Source organism: Spinacia oleracea, chromosome 4, assembly GCF_020520425.1.
Source record: "Spinacia oleracea cultivar Varoflay chromosome 4, BTI_SOV_V1, whole genome shotgun sequence".
Taxonomy (NCBI): Eukaryota; Viridiplantae; Streptophyta; class Magnoliopsida; order Caryophyllales; family Amaranthaceae; genus Spinacia; species Spinacia oleracea.
Window position 1 is genome coordinate 151,900,297 of NC_079490.1, and position 22,228 is coordinate 151,922,524.

Sequence of the window (22,228 nt, forward strand, 5' to 3'; positions counted from 1 at the left end):
GTCGGATAATCCAACATATTATTAATATATTTGTTAGGTATTGATACGAGATTAAAGTTGTTTGTTTAATAATATTTTGTATAACAAAGTTGTTTGACAATGCGATCTCTTCTCCATTCCCCTCGCCCATGATTTACGACTTTGCAAATTTTAGAATATTTTTTATTTCTTAGATCTATCTTCTCCCTGGTTCTCTCTCCCTCTCTCGTTCTCTAACCTATTATATTGCAATCATTTATTTGATGATCGAAAAATTCATCATATTATTAGATTTAAGAATGGATTGAGCATGTTTAGCATGTTTTTATCAAAATTAGATAAAAATGAAGGAAAACAACAGTTTAAGGTTCAAATATAGGTGACATCTTCAGAACCAAACATGTGCTGAAGCAAAAGAAAAAAAAGATTCTATAACACAAGCACTTTAGTCATATTTCCTATTAGTTATGCCCAAACAAAGAATAATGTGTAGTTACTCATGTTCTTGAGTATTGAATAACCAAAGACAATTATTTGGCCTTGTTTTGACGAGGCCCCTTCCTAATCAATAATCACTATTTCAATTAGTAAAATTAACTTTTAACGATTAAAATTATAAATATGGTAGCTCAATAAACTCAAGAGAAGAAAATCACACCTTTACTGGTTAAAATTCATTGGAGTGTTCTTAAGGATTTAATCTTATATTTGTTCAAGAACTTTCCCTTTCATAACTCTCTATACACATGAAAATTAACTCTCTATACACATGAAAATTAACAATTTTTCCTACGAAGAATTACAATGGATTGAAAATGACCTAAATTCCTCATTTTTTGTCCATTGTCACCTACCCTATAACATATGAAACCAAAATAAAATCTCATGAAATTCACAAATAAAAAATCTACTCAATCCCCAAATTAGAGAAACCTCAAAAACCAGAATCATCCTAAACATTTTGGAGACCCTATGTTAATAATTTACAGGGCCTCTTACCATAAAAAAAAGCGCACTTTTCAATAGCACAACTATAATAAATATGTAATACCGTGTACTGCTTACTCCGTATGTCATAACTGCTTGAGTTGTTTTTGTTATGCGAATGGACAACAAAAAAAAGCAATAAGCCAGATACAGATCTATCTCTATTAATAAATTTATTTGAAATCTTATGAAACTAAATAAAGTAATCCATCCAATTTAAATAAAAAAGTGAAAAGAACCTCATTGCTCCATAACCCAAAACAATAGTGCATGAATACATAAACAATAGTGCAAGAATACATAAACACTTTAACAAAATCACAATTTTTAAGATATTTAGCTTTTGGAAAATTAAGGGAGTAGAATGGAAAAGTCTAACATAAACTTATTATGTAAAATGCTTTTTGAAAGTTACGTAATTAATGGTGATATATTATGATGAAATTTCAGAGTAAAGAAAAAAAATATTAGAAAACTTATTGTTGTTGTAATTAAGTAATTCTGGAGCAATGAAAGGAAGAGTGAGGGTGGAAGTGTAATTGCAACATGCTTAAGAATAAATTTGCCAAGACACTATTCCTAAAAAATTTTAAACTTTTTGAAGAAAGATTATAGGAACATGACGGTTATTACACTGTTTCAAAGAGACATCTCTTCCTTTTAAAAGACTAGTTGTTGGCCGACGCGCTAACGCGCGCCGTCCCCCAAGTTAGCAAAAAAATATTTGTGAAATTATTATTGTCATAATATAGTTATTACAATTTAAAAGTTACTATATTTGTATTCACATGTGAAATAAAAAAAGTGTAATTAAATGCATTCTTCATTTAATAGCCATTCTGAACGTTGTATTCCATATAAACCAAGATACGAATTTTATCTTAACTTCAAACGTAACATATATGAAGTATCATTATTACCAAAAAAATTAATCAATAACTCATATATACAATAATCCAACAAATCTCGAGAAATACGGAGAAAACAAAGATTAATCCAACAAATCAATAAACGAATCGCAACATTACAGAGAGAACAAAAATTTTGGCTACAAAATAACATTCAACTTTTGCTGCTTCTTGTTTTTTTATCAGCAATGATCATGATCTTTATGGAAGATCCTGTTGCAACACAAGTTTAATATAATCCATTTAACATCAAATCAAAGACACATTTATAACTAATTTCATAGATACAACTATGAAAATTCAAATATTACGAGACGATGGAGCTTTTGCCAAATAATTTATCTCACCTCACAACTCGTATAGATTTTTTATCCATAGCAACTTGTTTTCCTAGTTATAAAAAACCCACCAATGAAAAATCAATCCACACCACATAATCAGTCCCATTCTACAGTAGAAACTAAACTTTTCTATGCATTGTCAGAAAAATACAGAAACATTTATACATTGTCAATGCATAAATGCACACCATTGCCAACAGAAATATTTATACATTGTCAACTGACAAAATAAGTTTTGTTTTTGGGATTAAACTTATTTTGAGGTGAATAAATGAACAAGTACTTCGTAATAAGTAACACGGTCAGAAGCTTAAATAATGCAACAAGAGAGACACTGAAAAATACATAAATCCTTATCTTAAATAATGATACCTCTTAGTTCAATTTATAAGCATGAGTTTTGAATATTGAAGATTTTGCTTAAGCTCAACTCGGCTAACACCTTTAACAGGAGCCACAACATTGGCAACATTTAAAATATATACCTGGTGCCACATTTCTAAATCGAGGGTATCGGGGCTAAAATGATGTACGTAACCGTTCAGCTAAAAAATGTACAGAACCATTGAATGTTCGTGAAAATTAGTGCTATCTAAGGCCACCTAAAATAGAAAATTACCCCTCATATTAACTTGCTTGACTTGATTGATTCAATATATCTTTCTTGTTATGAAGTCGTGCACCATAAAACATATACAGGAAGTGAGTCATCCTATATATTGAGAGAGGACATAAAACATTCTCTCCTATTGTAAGAGGCCTTAAAGTAATTAAGCAACAAAATACCTTAAAATAAGTTTAATCCCAAAAAAGTAAACCTATTTTGTCAGTTGAGTAGGCATTAACTATCCCTCATTACCCCAACCTTCCTACGTTCTCACAATATCCAATTTGTAGAAAAGTATATGGAGGTAGGCTTTTTGCAGACCTCAATAAGAAAATACATCATGGGGAAGAGATCCAGAAGGAAACCTAATGACTATAAAGACGTGTGGGGCATTGACAGTTGACAGAAGATATAGAGTCAAAGCAGATGGGTGATAAAATTTCAGAACCGTATATGGAGCTCTAGACGGGATTCTCATATGAAGGAGGAGGCATATACAGTGCTTAATGCATTTCATAAAGAAAAAAGAGTGGAAAATTAATCATCTAATGACCAAATAGTTAATCCGGCCACGACATAAATAAGGAAAGGAACATCAATACCTTCTGCTTGGTTAACCTCCTGCTTAATTATTAAGGGACATGGTGCTGAAGTTCAAAGAGCCCACTAAAAATGGAGCTATTTAGTTCTTTCTAGTTGATTCAATCTGCAAAAAAAAGGTCCCCAAACTGACACACGTATAAATAGGCAAAATAAGTTTTATGCCCTCATGTACACGGAGTAATTAAACAACAAAACACCTTATTTCAAACCTGCATATATATAACTACCCAAAACCCAATTAACAATGCACTTTTAATTTTCATTTAACATATTCTCAAAGATTACCACCAAAATAAATACAGTAGTTCATAACACAAGGACAAAACAATACACTAATTTGGAAATTGAAAACAAAATAAAACAAAGCCTAACCCAAATTATTCTAAAAACACATGATAATAATCAGATTCCTAATTTTCCAACAAATTAAAAGTATCTTATGCAAGAGTATAATTTACCATATACAACACTCAAAATCCAACAAAAAAAACTCAAACCCATATCAAACTCAATTAAAAACTTCAAATATCAAAACAAACCTAAAAGAAGATATCTTCCAAGGGCAAGTCGACGGCTATCTTGGGATCAATTTGAGACCTGGCCATCAATAAACGGAAATTGGTTACTACCAATGGAGATTGCTCAATCAAAATTTATACAAAAGCATAAACTCTATACTCTCAAAAACATGAAACCAAATCGAATTTCAAGCAAAGTGAATCCCGATGTTAAGAAGATTCTAACCTTAACAAGACAATTGACTATCAAATATAGGTTTATGGCGAAGGCCTTTTTGTAATTGAAATTTTTGGAAACCAGTGTGGATCGAAGCTTTCCGAGTTACCAAACACCGAAGTGAAAACTGAAGTTCCATGTGTGTATTTAGGAAGTTTGAGGGATTTCAAGATCTGGGAGTTATTTTTTTTTGGACGGGAAGACAACTGGGGAGTTGGAGGGAGCCAATAAGTGGGGGAGTAGTTATTACCACGGATCCGTTTAAGGGCATTGTTAAAACCTGCGTTGGTTTTTAAAACTTTGGTGGTAGTGGTTATGCCTGTAATTTCTTTCTTCCCTACTTTGTGTTTTATCTATGGTAAGTTTCTACTGACTTCTGGACCTCAAAAATTCACCAGTTAATCTCAAGTGACTATGGCACTGAAAATAAACTAAATGATAGGATTAGTAAAGAGTACATGCTTATGTCATGAAACTCTTCTAATTCCACCTCATCACCTCCATCACCATAACGACTTTGCTATTTGCTTCCTAACTGCCTCAAGCTGCTAATGGTTGACATCTCTCATTGTAGTACTTCACCTAACATTATATAGGCAAATAAGAAGTAATATACAAATTAGACGACATATAATGAACTATTTGCGTAATGCCTTCAGAAAGTTGTAGTTTCTTGTTACCTTGCCAAAGTATGTAAGGAAGCTGTTCAGATGTTTTAAATACTCTTCTGGGTGTTGTTTTTGTCTCTAGATGACAGTATAGAACTGATCTTCTCCCTTCACTTAGACAGGCGCATATATAGCAGGTGACAAAGCCTCGTTTCTTGCAATGATCAAGGTATCCAACCTGAGAGAAAGAATAAGACAAATTAGCAAGCATAAAACAACTCAGCAAGCCTACTACCTCAAAAACAAGCAGCTGCAACGACTATTGGCCCACTTCTCTATTTTGTGTTGTCCTTACAAACAGGATGTCATGCTAAACAGTTTAATATGCCTTAAAATCAACCAGTATACCGACCAAAGATGCCACTGACTGAAAAGAAGCCAAGGAAAAGAGCATTAATAGGCGGCATAGAGCTCTAAGTTAGATATGTAACCAAGAAGACAACTTTTAATCCAAGTTTAGCCGATTCTGCTGCCAAAGCTAGATCAGCTGGACCACAACAATAACCACAATATCCAGCAGTACATTGGCATTTGATAGTTGACGCAGTTGCAAATAAATGAACCAAATAAATCAATAAAATGTGGATGCATATATGCTATAGCATCTCGAAACTACATCCAACTGCAACAGAGACACCACATCTATGTCCGAAGCTCAACATTCAAACAATGCTAATCCAATTCAATTTTATCGAAGTTATTCTCACACAGTGAGAATAACCTCTCACCTATCAACTAATAGAGAAAAAGTACAGGGGATATGTCACATTTCCAAATGCTAAGAAGCTAGATACTGTATGTATATCATGTAGGAAAATAGTCCGGTTAAAACAGATAAGCCCTGTATTTTGTACATCAATATCAGACTCAAAAGGAATACTTTCAGACTTAAAAGGAATACTTTTAAAATAAATGGCTTACTAAGTGTGGTCATTGATGCCATGATGAACTGAGCAATATTTCCACGGTGATCAGGACTGTTAGATGGATCTGTTGTAAGAAGAAGGGGACGTCTGCATTGTCACACAAAAGATGGCAATGCAGAGGGTGACACTGCAGAAGGATCAGTTAGAAAAAAAATTAGTAAGAACATATGCAAAAAAGAGAGGATTTGGCAGAGCTGAAGAAACCAGAGAAAACTCGGGATTCAAAACAAAAAAAAACTCGAAAACCAATACATCATCCACATCCACCAAATCAAGCATATTAAAAACACAAATTGAATACAGGAAGAAATCAGAACTAACAAGACTCGGGAATAAATAAATAAAACTCGAAAATGAAATTCTGCAAAGAAAACCCAGCTATCCAGAGTTTATCTGTCAAAATTTCTATCTACTTTTAAGCATACCTACTACAGTCAAATGTTGATGAGAGTTACAGGAAGTATATGTGTAGCATAGATAGTTAACGTTTGACAAATTAACACAAATACTCGACTAATAAAAGAAAACTAAAATGAGAAAATTAAAACGAAACCCATAAACAACAAGAAAGGAATTACCACTTTCAATACACAAATCATGGAAATAAATCAATCAAAGAGAACATATGGAATTTAATTTGAACTGCAGAAGGATAAGCCAGAAAATTTTTAGTAAGAACATGCAAAAAAGAGAGGATGTGGCAGAGCTGAAAAAACCAGAGAAAACTCAGGAATAAAAACAAAGAAAATCGAAAACCAATACATCATCCACATCCACCAAACAAGCATATTAAAAACAAAAATTGAATACAGGAAGAAATCAGAACTAAGAAGACTCGGGGATCAAAACAAAGAAAACTCGAAAATGAAATTCTACAGAGAAAACCCAGCTATCCAGAGCAACCCTAAAACAGAAACTGCCGAAGAACAACGATGATTATAGATCGAATAAGAGGAAGGAAGATCAAAGAAGAGAAAGGTAGCCATGGCAGATCTGGAGAAAAAAGAGGAGAGGCAGAGCTGAAGAAACCTAAGAAAGGGAGATTAGGGAACGTGGCATTACCATAAGGCAATGGCTGAACGTAAAACAAAGCAAAAATACAAAACTTGTAACAAGCACACTTCGGGAGCAAAATTTTGGAGGAACTCATTTGCAGTGAGTAATATATATTTCAGACTACAATATGCTTACAGTAACTAACTAAAACTCAAAGAAAAGTACCTTTAAATGGCCAAGTTTTTCTATCATGCCAAGGTATGTACCCGGGCCTTCGGTCCTGCTTGATTCGTGCATTGTAAAACCACGGGCATGAGTTTCATATATTATTAGTTCTCTTTGTGGGTGCTTAAGAGGTAGATCTCCTTGCCGGTCAACTGAAATCATCAAAAACAAGTCAAAATTTTAGAACATCCAAAGATTCGCTAACGATAAAAACATCGCTTTAGTCCTACAGCAATGTTATAATTATATCTCTCCCAAACTTTCAGGTCTCTTCCAAAACGCAAGGTGCAAATAATGGATCGTCAGACATTTGATTTTATTTTATTTTTTTAATGTGCATTTAGCAGTTCTATCACATCAAATTCCTATACACGCTAATTCTATTAAGGAGGACAACTCTAGGCGGGCTCACAGGAAAACATTTGCTCCCCGTCCCAGAATAATAGGTCACATTTGAATTTAACAGTTAAACCATAGATTTTCAAAAATTGCATCAAATTATGACACAAAAATTACAGTGTAAGGCGATCATTTTATAAGCATATGATATCATGATAAATGCTCAAAGTTGACAAAAACCGACTACACAAGTCAAATGTGGCATTTTATTACGGGACTGAGTAACAAAATCGTTGCATATATAAAACCCCAGCTACATATTTGTGGTTTAGCTGGCTACAAAATCGTTTCAAAAAAACTGGAAAGAGACGTTTACAAAATCGTTGCATAATCGTTTACAAAATCGTTGCATATATACATAAAACCCTGGCTACAAAATCGTTTCCAAAAAACTGAAAACTACTTTTTGTGGTTTTCATATTTTGGTTTTTAGTTTTTCAAAAAACAAACCGTTTTTGAGATCATTATGATGATACTACATAACAAATCAGCAAGAAGTTCCTACTTTACGATGAACGTGTACAAATTTGTATTGAAGTCGCTGCGTGGTCGTGAACTGAGCCTATAGATGGGTGAACCTTCAACTATGTTTAGTAAGTGAATGAGATGTCAAGAGGACGCGTAAACTATGAGCTACCAGACACTATAAGTGTGTTTATGAACCCTTTTCCATCAAAACAATATAACAGAAAGTAAGATCTGAAGCACTCTGTACTCATCATACAGGCTAACAAAGCACAGATTGAGGCAACTTCAAACTAAAAGCTACTACATTGAAGGCACTCTAGTTCCCACTTGTCGTTTAGGGTCATAAGAAAAGGAAGAGAAGGAGATAGCTGTTCGACAGAAGACACAGTCTGGTATTGTCGCAGAAACAAATTTCACCTACAAACAAAAATCTGTAGGAAGAAGACTCTGCTTGAATGATTTCAGGTACAGTAATAAGAAGCCCAAAATATCTCTTAATTCATCATTTCAGAAAACACCCTAGCTTATCTTGAAAAGGAATAGAATATTAATTTAACAGCAATCAGGTGATGCAGACTGTGTAACCCTAAAGAGAATGCAATTGTGACAGTGACTTGAGTTTTGAGTTATGTTAGGAGATAGAAAGAGAGAGATTTGAGTTATATTAAACAAAGATCCTCAACACAAGGTACATATTGCTCATAAGACACAGACAAGAACCTAGTATGAAAAATCCTTTTATCTAAGTTTTTTTTTTGCAAATATCAAATAAGCTTTAAGTAAGTTACCTGTCGGGATAACATAGTAGTGGCATCCAAGTGAGGAAAAGTTGTAGCAGGAAGAGGATCTTACGAATCATCAACAGGCACATAGATAGCCTGGACAGAAGTAATAGAACCCTTATTGGTCGTTGTAATACACTCTTGTGGACCTCCAAGATCAGTATCCAAGGTAGGTTGGTAACCAACAGCCGAGGGAGTAAAGCAGACACCTCTGAGTTAGCCTAGAATCAACAAAAAAGGGTTTGCATAAATCAAAAGGATCATTCCACGGAAGATTCACAATTAGTAGAGAAGTACTTTGACAGGAAACAATACTTGGGTAAAACGGAAAATGTTGTCAATAAAGAGCAGCAACACCTTGTCCCTCAGCATCACGCAGCAACAGTCAGTCCAGTAAGACCAACACGGGCACTAACTTCGGTAAACTTTTTGAGATCGATTCGCCTACCACAGTACACAAATCATCCGATGTTCATTGATAAAATATAATGACATGGTAGCTGCTCACTATTAATCAAATGGACAATCTCTAATCTAACAACCGCGAGAAAAGAATCAAAAGCAAACACAACAAATATCAGAAGAACAAATCCAGATCCAACGATCCTCAGATATAAAATCTGAAATGAAAATCAACAAACCCCTATATAGTTGGGTGTTGTGTAATATTTCAAAACAGACCACACGAGCTAAAGATTTCAATCCTCTATTTAATAAAAGTAATAAATTATTCAAAACTTAAACAACAACTCAGACCTCACATCTTCATGGAAGTATTGAAAGCATATATCTTAAGTGGATAACAACAAACAAAAACTTCAATATGAACTCATTTCAGTAAGCGTATGAAGATGGTCGTTTTGTTTGTTTTTTTTAGCAAACCACATTCAAGCACAAGCTGGAAAGGCGAGCACTTTTAGAGTTACCCTCTTCTTATAATTATAGTAACAAAATTTATTAAGACTACAAGATCACTGAAATCAAGAGCACAAATAAATCGCAATTTTCATTCCATTAGAGCATCAATCCGAGTAAATCTTTTATTCTTTTACTACCAAAATTAAACTAACATGCTAAACTAAAATCAGCTGCAAAACAAAAAAATATAGCAATTCATACCGCTGACTTTGCTCATTAGACGATTGTCGAACCTCAGATATCTCGTTGCCTCTGTTGCAACAAAGAGTGTAGACAATTACAAGTAAGAGACGTCAAGACCAGACAAAACAACACAACACAAAATTAATCCTAACTAATCCACTCACCTTGCAAAAATTCAAAAGAAAATCAAACAAAAAGGTAAGAAACGTATAGGATCATTACCAAACAGATAAAGCGAACCTGAAAAGCCGAAAGTAACAAGAGCCTGGTTCAAATACTTGATACAATGCTCCAAATTGTTCACATCCGTAAAATTCATGTTACTGTCATCAGACATCACAAGCAATTTCTAAAATTCATGTCACTGTCATCAAAAATCACAATCAGTTTTTTGAAATAAAAAAATCAAAATCAAAACCCTTACTTCAAATTGAGTTAGGCTTTGACGATGAAGCTCATCTTTTTAGCAAACTCAACCACTAACCCTAAAAGTTTAAAATACCTTGCACAAAGACGGATCAAGAGCTCGTAGATTCTCCGGTTTCATTCCCTTTCTGTTAAACACCAAAGCCAAACCCTGAATTTTATAACTCTGCATAAATCCTAATCATGATCCTTAAACCTAAACCTAATCTGAAGAAAAATTACGAAACTAAGAGAAATTACCAACGCAGATGAGAATATTTAACATAACTCACCATTTTCGCCGCGAGGAAGCCTTGGGAAGAGGAGATAGAAAGCAGCAGGGAGGAGGGGGGAGAGCCGCAAGGTAGAAGGAGAAGAAGACAGGGATCGAAAATGATCCGCGAGAAAAGAGGAAAGAGAAAGAGTGAGAAAGTGCGAAACCGTAGTAAAGAGTTAGAGTCGGGGGCAAAATCGTAACAGCACTATTGGATGAATAGTGAACTTGGACTCCTCACTTTTAAAAGGTTGTAGATTTAGGATTTTGGATAAACGGTTATACTTTGATCAATGTATAACTAAGACTATCTTGATGCTCATTTAAGAGCTTTGAATGATCAAATCAGGATTTTTTTTGGTTGTTACAGAGTACCATGCAAGGGTCAACAACTCGTAAATCATTTGTATTCCAATTGAGTTTCTAGTTGTTGGACCACGGGAAAAGGCTACATGTTCACCTAGTGTACAAGATTCTCTTGTACACTACCATTAATTTGTTGACACATCATCAAACCCACTAAAAAATGAGAATGGAAGACAATAAATATACAATTTCAACCAATAGAAAAGCATGGTGTATAAGATGCTTTGTACACTAGGTGTACATGTAGTAGGATCCTGGACCACGCGTTATTGCGTGCGGCCCCCCAAGAGATGTAAAGAGTTGTTGGTCCTATTTCGACAAATACTTAGTGCGAAACAACTCTTGGATAAACTTGAATGCCCTTGATCATTCTACAATTTAAATATTTTTTTTTGAATTTAAATATAACTTAGTCTAAGAAAAACTCAAATATAAAATCATACTGAAATACAACATGCATTTGTTTAAGGAAACGACAATAAAGCAAATAAATTATTAAGTGTAATAAGAGGGAAGGGTAAAAAAATTACTGTGAAGTGTAATAAGAGGGAAGGGGAAAAAAGTAAATGCACTAACTATTGTTAAGGAAAAGAAAAAAAAAACAAAGAAGGAATTGAGGAATATTTCAGTAACACCACTGTTACATGAATAATATTCAAAATTCAAAGCTTTATAAGTGTTAGGATTGATATTAATATTCCAAGATACCAAACAATGCCTTGGTTTATGGGAAACGATTTCACATTCCAATTAAAAGGTAATACTTCTTGTAGGGGCACTTTGATGGAGGATTCCTCTAACCATCCCTCCCACTCTCAAGTCTCAACGTTTCTAGTCCACTAACCCAGAACCACATTGACCCGTGCAGGGTTCCGATAAACATAATTTATGATACTTTATTTTCTCTATACATATTGTTAGGTTATGATACATATAACTGAATATAAATCACGCGGAAAAACCATTAAAGCCAGGAATCCAAATTAATTGCCACATAACAATTAGCTAGCATAATTTAGGATGCATACTCTTTGTAGCGTGCTCTCCCTTGCTGCACCCGAACCGACAAGAACAAGTCTTTAGGACTCCAAGTGTCGTCCCTCCGTAGAAAGTCCACAGCACGTCCGGATCCGCCTTAGGTTTGACTAACTAGAATCGCCCTTAAGGTACTACAAATTTTCGGCTGATTTAAGGCAAATAGGTGACTGAATTTTTACTCAAAAATTCTCTCTTTTTGAATACTTAAAACTCGTTCTAAATTGTGAGCATTAATCACATATTTATAGGCTATGGAAAAGCTATTGGAATCCTACTAGGAAACGAATTAATTAACTAGAATCTAATTAAAACTCTAATAATTAATTTATCCATTAGGAATAGGAATTTAATCATTAAACGAATCCTACACGATTTAGGTTTCGTACGGAAGCACAAACACTCACACGAGCACGACCCGCATGCGCAGGCCATGCCCGCGCAAAGCCCACGGAGCACGAAGCCCACGCGAGCGCGCTGCAGCCTAGGCGCGCGCTGGGCCTGCCTTGCGGTGGGCCTGGCGCAGCCTTGGGTTGTTTGTGTGGCGTGGCTTGCTTGCTGGGCGTGGGCCTGGTTTCGCGCTTGGGCCTTCTCCTAGCAAGCTCGTCCGATGCTAATTCGTACGACGCGCTTCCGATTGATTTCCCGATTCCGGAATTCATTTCCGATACGAACAATATTTAACATTTCCGATTCCGGAATTAATTTCCGTTTCAAACGAATATTTAATATTTCCGTTTCCGGAATTATTTTCCGATTCCGATAATATTTCCGATTCCGACAATATTTCCGTTTCCGGCAATATTTCAGATTGCGGCATGTTGTTTCCATTTCCGATAATATTTTCCGATACGTACCATGTTTCCGTTTCCGGCAACATCTACGACTTGGATAATATTTATATTTCCGATACGATCCATATTTCCGTTTCCGGAGTATTCATTTATTTGCCTTTGACGATCTCAGCTCCCACTGAAACCAAGATCCGTCGATTCCGAATATCCATAGATGGAGTATTTAATGCCATTAAATACTTGATCCGTTTACGTACTATTTGTGTGACCCTACGGGTTCAGTCAAGAGTAAGCTGTGGATTAATATCATTAATCCACTTGAACTGAAGCGGCCTCTGGCTAGGTATACAGTTCACTTGATCTCACTGAATTATTAACTTGTATAATTAATACTTAACCGCATTTATTAGACTTACCATTAAATTCATACTTGGACCAAGGGCATTATTTCCTTCAGTCTCCCATTTGTCCTTAGGGACAAGTGTGCATTTCCTAATTCCTTTGTCACTCGATGCTTGCTCTTGAACATAAGGTAAGAGTTGTCATCCTTATTATGTCCAGAGGTGTTTCTCGGTTTTAGAGTTCAACTGATCAAATAAACAGATAATCATAGCCTATGATTCATCTGAGCACGACCATGCATTTTACAGTTTCTAGCTCTCCGAGTGGCCTTGTACAACTTTCAACATCTCATCCCGATTTATGGGAGAACAATCCCAATCTTGCGATCTTGAGATTAGACTTCGTTTGATAGGTGATTACCCGAGCGTTGCCTTTATAGCCTCCTTTTACGGTGCGACGGTTAACAACGTCAAAGTAAGCAGTTCTCAAACAAGTAATCTCAAATCACTCAGGTATTGAGGATTAGTGTCTAATAATTTTAATGAAATTTACTTATGACAGATTTTCATCTCTTATAGTAAGGTTTCATAGGTCTGTACGATACTAGTCTTCCCAAAGTAAGTATCTATGTAAATGATTGCGACATTGCCATGTCCACATAGTTCAAGAAACATAACTACTAGTCATCTTGCATTCTAGTCGTTTAACGTTTTCTATGCGTCCATCTTTATAGAAAACTCCGACCAGGGACCATTTTCAACTTTTGACATTCAAGTTCACTTGATAGACATTTCTTAGTCACAGGACTGGTCCTGACAGTCTATCTTGAATATATCGTCAAATTGAAGGGACTCATCATTTAATACTAAACCAAGATTAAATGGAATATGAAAATATACTTCATATATGATAAATGTTCAACCCTAATGTTTTACAACCATGGGCCTCTAACCCATCTTTAAAACAGTTCATGGATTTCAAAGCTATGCTTGATTTCCAGTGCTACAATGTGACTGTTGCTTCTCACTTGTTGCATAGGTTTAGTTATCATGCTTTGCCAATCTTAATATCCCTTTCATCGAATGTTTTTCGAGATAGGATGATAAGATCTTTTGAGTTTGTTTATTATGTGATCTAGTCTTTCTTACTTCAATATTGGTTCTACGCATTTTGCTATGAAGAACCATCAAGTCAGCAGACATGTGATCCACCCAAGTTCAGTGAAGAACTCTTTAATGTAAACAACTCTGTTTTATGGCTTCTTAGGCAATAATTACTTTTACTTCAATTATATAGTGAGCTAGTGATGCTTTGTTTAGATTTACTTATCCAAGCAGTTCACAGATATGTGGAAGACTTTCCATCTATATCTCAGAACATAGAATTTAATATTTAATTTCCCACGCAACAACTCATGGTCTCCAATCCATGTTGCCATTTTCAAAACACGATGCACATAGCTCGTTCTTGCCAATGGTTAACTCCATAGGGATCTTGTTTGATCCTTTGCCAGTGTTTATGCGTGTAGCATGAATATTTAGCATATCTTTTTTTCCTTGAATCAAGAACTATTCCTATGTACTTTTCAAGTACCATAAGTATTCTTGATCTCAATCTAGTTGATCTTCACTTAGATCAATAGAGATTGGTATATGTTCGTCATGCCTAAAGCCATACGATACGTTTTTGGAAATCCTCATATTATATCATACATGATAAATTCTTTTGCAGAATTATTCTCAATTGAATTCTATTCATGTAGCTTTAGCTCATCTAGTTTAGTAGATACTAAATCCAACAAAATTCTTTGACATATAATATAGGTTAAGAATCTTATTAGATTCTTTGATGTTTAACTTAGTAAATGCTTATACATAGTTCAAATATTCATTACTTAGATTTATTCACATGGGTCGAATATATCCAATGGAGTATTTCGTGTTTGATTTAGTAAATGCCATTACTTAATCCAAAACAATATTATAAGATCTTTGTAAATAGATCTTAATACCCAGTATGTACTAAGTTTCGCCTTGGTCCATCATTGATAAGTAATTTCAAATCTAAGTCATTAGCATTTGAATGTTATTTCACAATAGAGAGATATGTGTGTGATACACATAGGACCAATTAAGTTTTATGTACTCCCACTAAACTTCTTATATATGTATAAGAATCATGTACATTTTATTAAACTAAAATACTTATTAGCTTCACTAAAATACAGTTCTAATTCCCAATTGCTTGCTTAAATCTGTACTTAGATTTCATAAGCTAGCTTTCCTTTTCAAGCATCTATTTGGATACACAAATCCTATGACATACCATGTACATAGTTTATTCCAACATTTGATTGAGGAATACGTTTTGTCATCCAATTTCCATATGTACCAATATGAAATCATTGCTTGAATTATAGACTTGAGCATTAAGATTATGCATGAGGTTTCAACACAATCCATGCCATGAATTTGCTTGTAACCTTTAGCAACTAATCTAGATTTGTGTGTGAACACAATTCCATGTTTGATGGTTTTTATCCTTAAAACCAATTTGCAACCAATGGATGTAAACCATTCTTGCAAATCAACAAAATTTCAATTTTGTCATCAAAACATTGGTTATGTTTTATGGCCTTTAACCATCTAAAACATTTGAGTCTATATATGGCCTCTAACCATTTTAGGGAATCTGGGTTTCGTCATAGCTTTCTTACAAGTCACAAACTCATTAATCTATATGATAATAGTTTGACTGCAAGTTGTAGGTTTCTTCACTATCTAATAGAAGAATCTCATAGTTTCATTGACCTGAACTCTATGTTTCTTCACTATCTAATAGAAGAATCTCATAGTTTCATTGACCTGAACTCTATGTCTCTTCACTATCTAATAGAAGAATCTCATAGTTTCAGTGACTTGAACTCTATGCCTACTTGGGTATATAACATCTAACAATAGAATATCAACAGGCACTTTGAGAGTCCTTTGAATATTCTGTTCTCCTTGAAGCACTTGTAAAGTCTTCTAAGAGATGTCTATTCTTTAAAGCCACTTCTAAAGTCCTTAAAGAATAAGTATTCATTCGAAAAGCCTTCGGAATGTCCGTTTATGTTTGTTGTTCGCCTCGAAGACTTTCGAGGTCTATTTTCTCCCACTTGTCATTTTGGAAACGAATCTCCAAAAGGACATTATTTCGAGCAAACAAACATTATGTTCTCAAAAATTCGTGGTAGAAGTAATACCCTTGTGTCTCATTTGAATAAATCACAATGAAACATATATCTATTCTTGGGCCTTAGTTTCTCGAATAACAAACACTAAGCTCCCACTGAGTTTAGCAACTCCTTAGATATATATTATGAAAAGATATTCTGAAATTACTTTTCAATAGCTTTGACGAATTTGGTTTAGTTTGATGGTAGTTGAGCATTTTGTTTTAGAAATTATAGGAAAAGTCTTTATGATTCATCATTGATTGAATCAAGTACTAATTGACTTCAATCATTCCAACGTAGATATGCCATATCTTATGGAGCTAGATCGTGAAATTACAACACACAATCGTTGATGATCATTCTTGACTTAAGTAATCATCAACATGATCTAACCTAGATCTTTATGATTTCTTCCAAGTGGGTTTTATACTTCTGAATCTTTGAACTAGCCAAACAGATTCAAACTTATATCACATTTGAGTAAATAAACCTATATTCACTCATGTCCATGTGAAATAATAAAGTCATAAAATCTTTCTTTAGCTTTGAACTCTATTGTCTAGGCGTTCTAACAATAGTTCATATCCTTTGTTACTTTTAACAAGTAAGACTAGCTTGTCTTGAATTGATCTAGAAATCAACCAACTTTCAAAAGTCCATAAAATAGAGCTTTCAAAAGTCTAAGCAACAATGCTAAAGGTTTGTGGAACTCAAATCAAGAGATTGATTTGAACCTAGTAAAGTTATTATTGTTAAAGATTTGTTTGTTTTAATCAAGCATATTGACTCAACCCGTAAATTACCATTTCATCCAAATAAACAAACAAACATTATTTTTGTTTTTCTTGAATGTGAGTCTTTATGTGTTTGAAAACATAAATTTGGGTATGCTGATTATGGAACGAAATAGCCATTAAGTTCCAGCCTTTGAAAGGACTTAAAACAAACCAGATGACCCTACAACTAATGTAGCATTGACATGCTTCATTTCCCACTTGTAGGTCAATAGTGTAGCCTAGCTTCCATTGTTTGAGTTATTACCGAAGCAAGAACCTCAAGCGGTATATGATACCAAGGAAGTTTGATTGCTAGGTCACTTTTCTTTAAACATAAACTTATAGGTAGAAACGGAATCGTAAATTCCTTTCATTTGTTCCTTGTTTCCTATTTCTTGTACCCTTTCTTATAGTCTTAAGAATTGAATTCTTTAGTGTTGACCTTTATACTTTGTTTAGACATGTCAAATGTTACTCCAACAAAGTTCTTACCATTTTATTTATGTTGAATATTAAGTTTCAACTAGATGATCTTACCAGAAGCTTCTAAAGTTCTCTAAGCATCGATCTATTCGAATGTCTAGAGACTAGACTCATTCGAGAATTTAAATGGACAAAGATATTAGGTTGTTAACCATTGGTAAAGCTGAGCGTTTTTAAACTCAATGCTTTATGATCTCAAAACTACATTGTATTTTGAATTCACAAGCACCAATCGGTTTGCCATTCGACTTTGATACTCGAAAACAACCATAAAAGTCGATATAAGAAACGTACATTTAAATTGCTCATTTTCTCTCATTTCCGTGAATCGTTCTTGGATTCACTACCAATCGAGGAAATTTACTGTTACCCTTCTAAAAGGATTTACTGCAGTGCAAGATATTTAATTAAAACATACATTGAAGCATGCAAAGTCTAAAACATTTATCATGAGTAATAACTTAAAAATTAAAGCAATCATGAAATTTAGACAAGTTATTGGCATTTTATTCGATTTTATTGTTCCGGCAGGTGTGAATAAAATGATTTCAAGATCCTTAAATCATTGAAGAATTAAGCACATTATGTATTTAGACTCAATTCTAAAATATTTTAGGTAAGAAAAGCCTTTGCTAATAGTCTAGAAACTACTCTTGGTTGATAAGTACTTCTAAGAAGTTATTAGGTAAACCTATCGCATTTGCCACGACATAAAAGGACTCCTTACTTATATCGCTGAGTTTCACCAAAACTAACATGTACTCACAATTATTTGTGTACCTTATCCCTTTAGGATCAATAAGTAACACCTCGCTATGGCGGAAAACTATTACTAAGATTGATGTAAAGATTATCCAAGTAAGTGTTATTTTGGCATGACACATTTTAACTCAATTTTTAAAGTTTGGAACTTAAGGCTCTTACTATGTTGGTTAGATTTTAAGTGAACTAAAATCCTTAATCATGGAACATAATCAAGCCACAATCTCATGCATAATTAAGACATATTTAAAGCAATAAATAAGTTAAAGCATGCATAAGATATAAATGTGATCTAGTATTGCCCGACTTCATCTTGAAGCTTCAACTTCAAACTCCGTCTTGAAAATGGATTGGAAACCCCGTCTTGAATTTCACCATGGGAGGCGCCATTTTCTTCAAATAGGATAAGCTATAATTGAAACTAATTACAACTAATTGATGGTACGCAGACCATATTTAAAGTAATAAAACTTTGGTACTTTAGACCAATTATACATTCAAATTAATGGTACGCAGACCATATTTTCTATCCTATTTGGGTCATACTAGCCACTTTCCATAACCTGCAAAACAGTACATTTATAATATACCATTCACCCATTCATTTATCAATGAATGGCCCACATAGCTGGTTAGTAGAACATATTATGCATCACATAAATATTTGCAGCAATTAATCAAGGCTTCCAATAATATACAAATTATTCAATCCTTATTAATTCTAATCGAGTTTTTTTAACCTTAAAGGAATGTAGACCTAATCAAGATTTTATGACTAAAACCAAGAATTTTACATGCTTTACTAATTTTAAACATAAAATTGTATTTCCTAGTCTAACCGGAAACATATAAATTTAATTAAAATTTAAAGCTCATATAAATTTATAATTGAATCCTTTTAATTTATTTTCAGTTGAATCAAATGAATGAATTTAAATTAATTCAAGGTTTTAATTTTAGTAAAATAATTAGTATAAATTAGTATTTATAATAATTAGATTATTCAAAATTAAATTCCTAGAAAACAATTTAAATTATGAATTTTAAAATTAAGTAAAATCGTTTTCGAACTGAAAATTCAAAATTAAAATTAAAATGAACCAATCGGGTCAAGACAAGGCCATGGGCTTGCGCCCATGCCTCGTCAAGTCCAACAAGCAACAAACCCCTTGTCACTCGATTGATCGTACCGCAAAGCCCAAGCACCAACGCACCAATGCAACAGGCCCAGTGAGCCACTATTGCGCGCAACCCACTCGCCCATCGCATTGGCACGCTGCTGGGCTTGTCGTTACCTTGGCTGCTTGCCTTGGCGTGCTTGCTGGGCGAGGCAACGCACGTTGTGGCGCATCATCCATCCCTGCCCACGCGTGCTTGCCTTGCTCGCTGCACTTGCCTCTCGCCCCATCGCCCATCGAGCCACACACGACCAGCTCCCTTGCTTCGCGTGCGTGCCCCTTGCTTGTTGCTCGTTGCATTCGTACCGCACGGGCGACGAGCTCCCTTGCTCGTCGTCTCGTGCCCGCACAATACAACACCCCTTAAGGGTAACACGTAGCGTCCTTTGCTTTGTGCGTGCAACAATCATGAGCATATTTCATAAAAATTAAAACTTTTTAATTCAAAATTAATGACAAACTAATAAATCATATTAATTTCATAGTTTTAGGGCGAAAAATCGAAAATTTATTAATCAGTTAATTTCCGATTATCATGGATTCAAATCTAGGTCATAAAAATTTAAAATTTATCATAAATTAACAATTTTATGGTGGTTTTTAATCATGGATACCTAATTAAATCGTAAATTAATTATGAAAATCAAATCAATTCTAAATTATTCGAATTTCAACAAATTAATTACAATTACAAATTAGGTTGTATATTTAACAAGCTTAGGCATTCAAATTTGTTAAACATATACAGTAGGTCAATAAAAAATTCAAGATTTAACAACAAGAATCGCAAATATTTAAATTTAACATCTTTAAATTACAAACTTTGCATTCAAAAAACTAAAACCTCCAAAAAGTCATAGTTATTCAAAATTTTAGAATGCCTTTTACATGCGGAATTGACACAAAAATCACTCGATTTCGTTGAGTAACGAAGAAACTGCCGAAAAACTGCGTACATATAATTAAATAAACGCAAATTTGCAATTAATTACAATTACGAAAATTAATCACCCCTTTTAATTCCTTGGAAATTTATAAAATTTAACCATGTTAAGCAATTATTATGGAATTAATTAGAGGCTCGTGATACCACTGTTAGGTTATGATACATATAACTGAATATAAATCATGCGGAAAAACCATTAAAGCCAGGAATCCAAATTAATTGCCACATAACAATTAGCATAATTTAGGATGCATACTCTTTGTAGCGTGCCCTCCCTTGCTGCACCCGAACCGGACAAGAGCAAGTCTTTAGGACTCCAAGTGTCGTCCCTCCGTAGAAAGTCCACAGCACGTCCGGATCCGCCTTAGGTTTGACTAACTAGAATCGCCCTTAAGGTACTACAAATTTTCGGCTGATTTAAGGCAAATAGGTGACTGAATTTTTTCTCAAAAATTCTCTCTTTTTGAATACTTAAAACTCGTTCTAAATTATGAGCATTAATCACATATTTATAGCTATGAAAAAGCTATTGGAATCCTACTAGGAAACGAATTAATTAACTAGAATCTAATTAAAACTCTAATAATTAATTTATCCATTAGGAATAGGAATTTAATCATTAAACGAATCCTACACGATTTAGGTTTCGTACGGAAGCACAAACACTCACACGAGCACGACCCGCATGCGCAGGCCATGCCCGCGCAAAGCCCATGGAGCACGAAGCCCACGCGAGCGCGCTGCAGCCTAGGCGCGCGCTGGGCCTGCCTTGCGGTGGGCCTGGCCCAGCCTTGGGCTGTTTGTGTGGCGTGGCTTGCTTTCTGGGCGTGGGCCTGGCTTCGCGCTTGGGCTATCGCCTAGCAAGCGCGTCCGATGCTAATTCGTACGACGCACTTCCGATTAATTTCCCAATTTCGGAATTCATTTCCGATACGAACAATATTTAACATTTCCGATTCCGAAATTAATTTCCGTTTCGAACGAATATTTAATATTTCAGTTTCCGAAATTATTTTCCGTTTCCGATAATATTTCCGATTCCGAAAATATTTTCGTTTCCGGCAATATTTCAGATTCCGGCAATATTTCCATTTCCGATAATATTTTCCGATACGTACCATGTTTCCATTTCCGGCAACATCTACAACTTGGATAATATTTATATTTCCGATACGATCCATATTTCTGTTTCCGGCAATATCTGAAGGAAATAATGCCCTTGGTCCAAGTATGCATTCTATGTTAAGTCTAATAAATGCGGTTCAGTATTAATTAACAAGTTAATAATTCAGTGAGATCAAGTGAGCTGAATGCCTAGCTAGAGGCCGCTTCAGTTCAAGTGGAATTAATGATATTAATCCACAGCTTACTCTTGACTGAACCCGTAGGGTCACACAAATAGTACGTAAACGGATCAAGTATTTAATGGCATTAGATACTCCATCTATGGATATTCGGAATCGACGGATCTTGGTTTCAGTGGGAGCTGAGATCGTCACAGGCAAGAAATGAATACTCCGGAAACGATGATATTGCCGGAAACGGAAATATGGATCGTATCGGAAATATAAATATTATCCAAGTCGTAGATGTTGCCGGAAACGGAAACATGGTACGTATCGGAAAATATTATCGGAAATGGAAATATTGCCAGAATCGGAAATATTGCCGGAAACGGAAATATTGTCAGAATCGGAAATATTATCGGAATCGGAAAATAATTCCGGAAACGGAAATATTAAATATTTGTTCGAAACGGAAATTGATTCCGGAATCTGAAATATTAAATATTGTTCGTATCGGAAATTAATTCCGGAATCGGGAATTTAATCGGAAGCGTATCGTACGAATTAGCATCGGACGAGGCCCGCTAGACGAAGGCCCAGCACGAAGCCAGGCTGTCGCCCAGCGAGCCAACGCACACC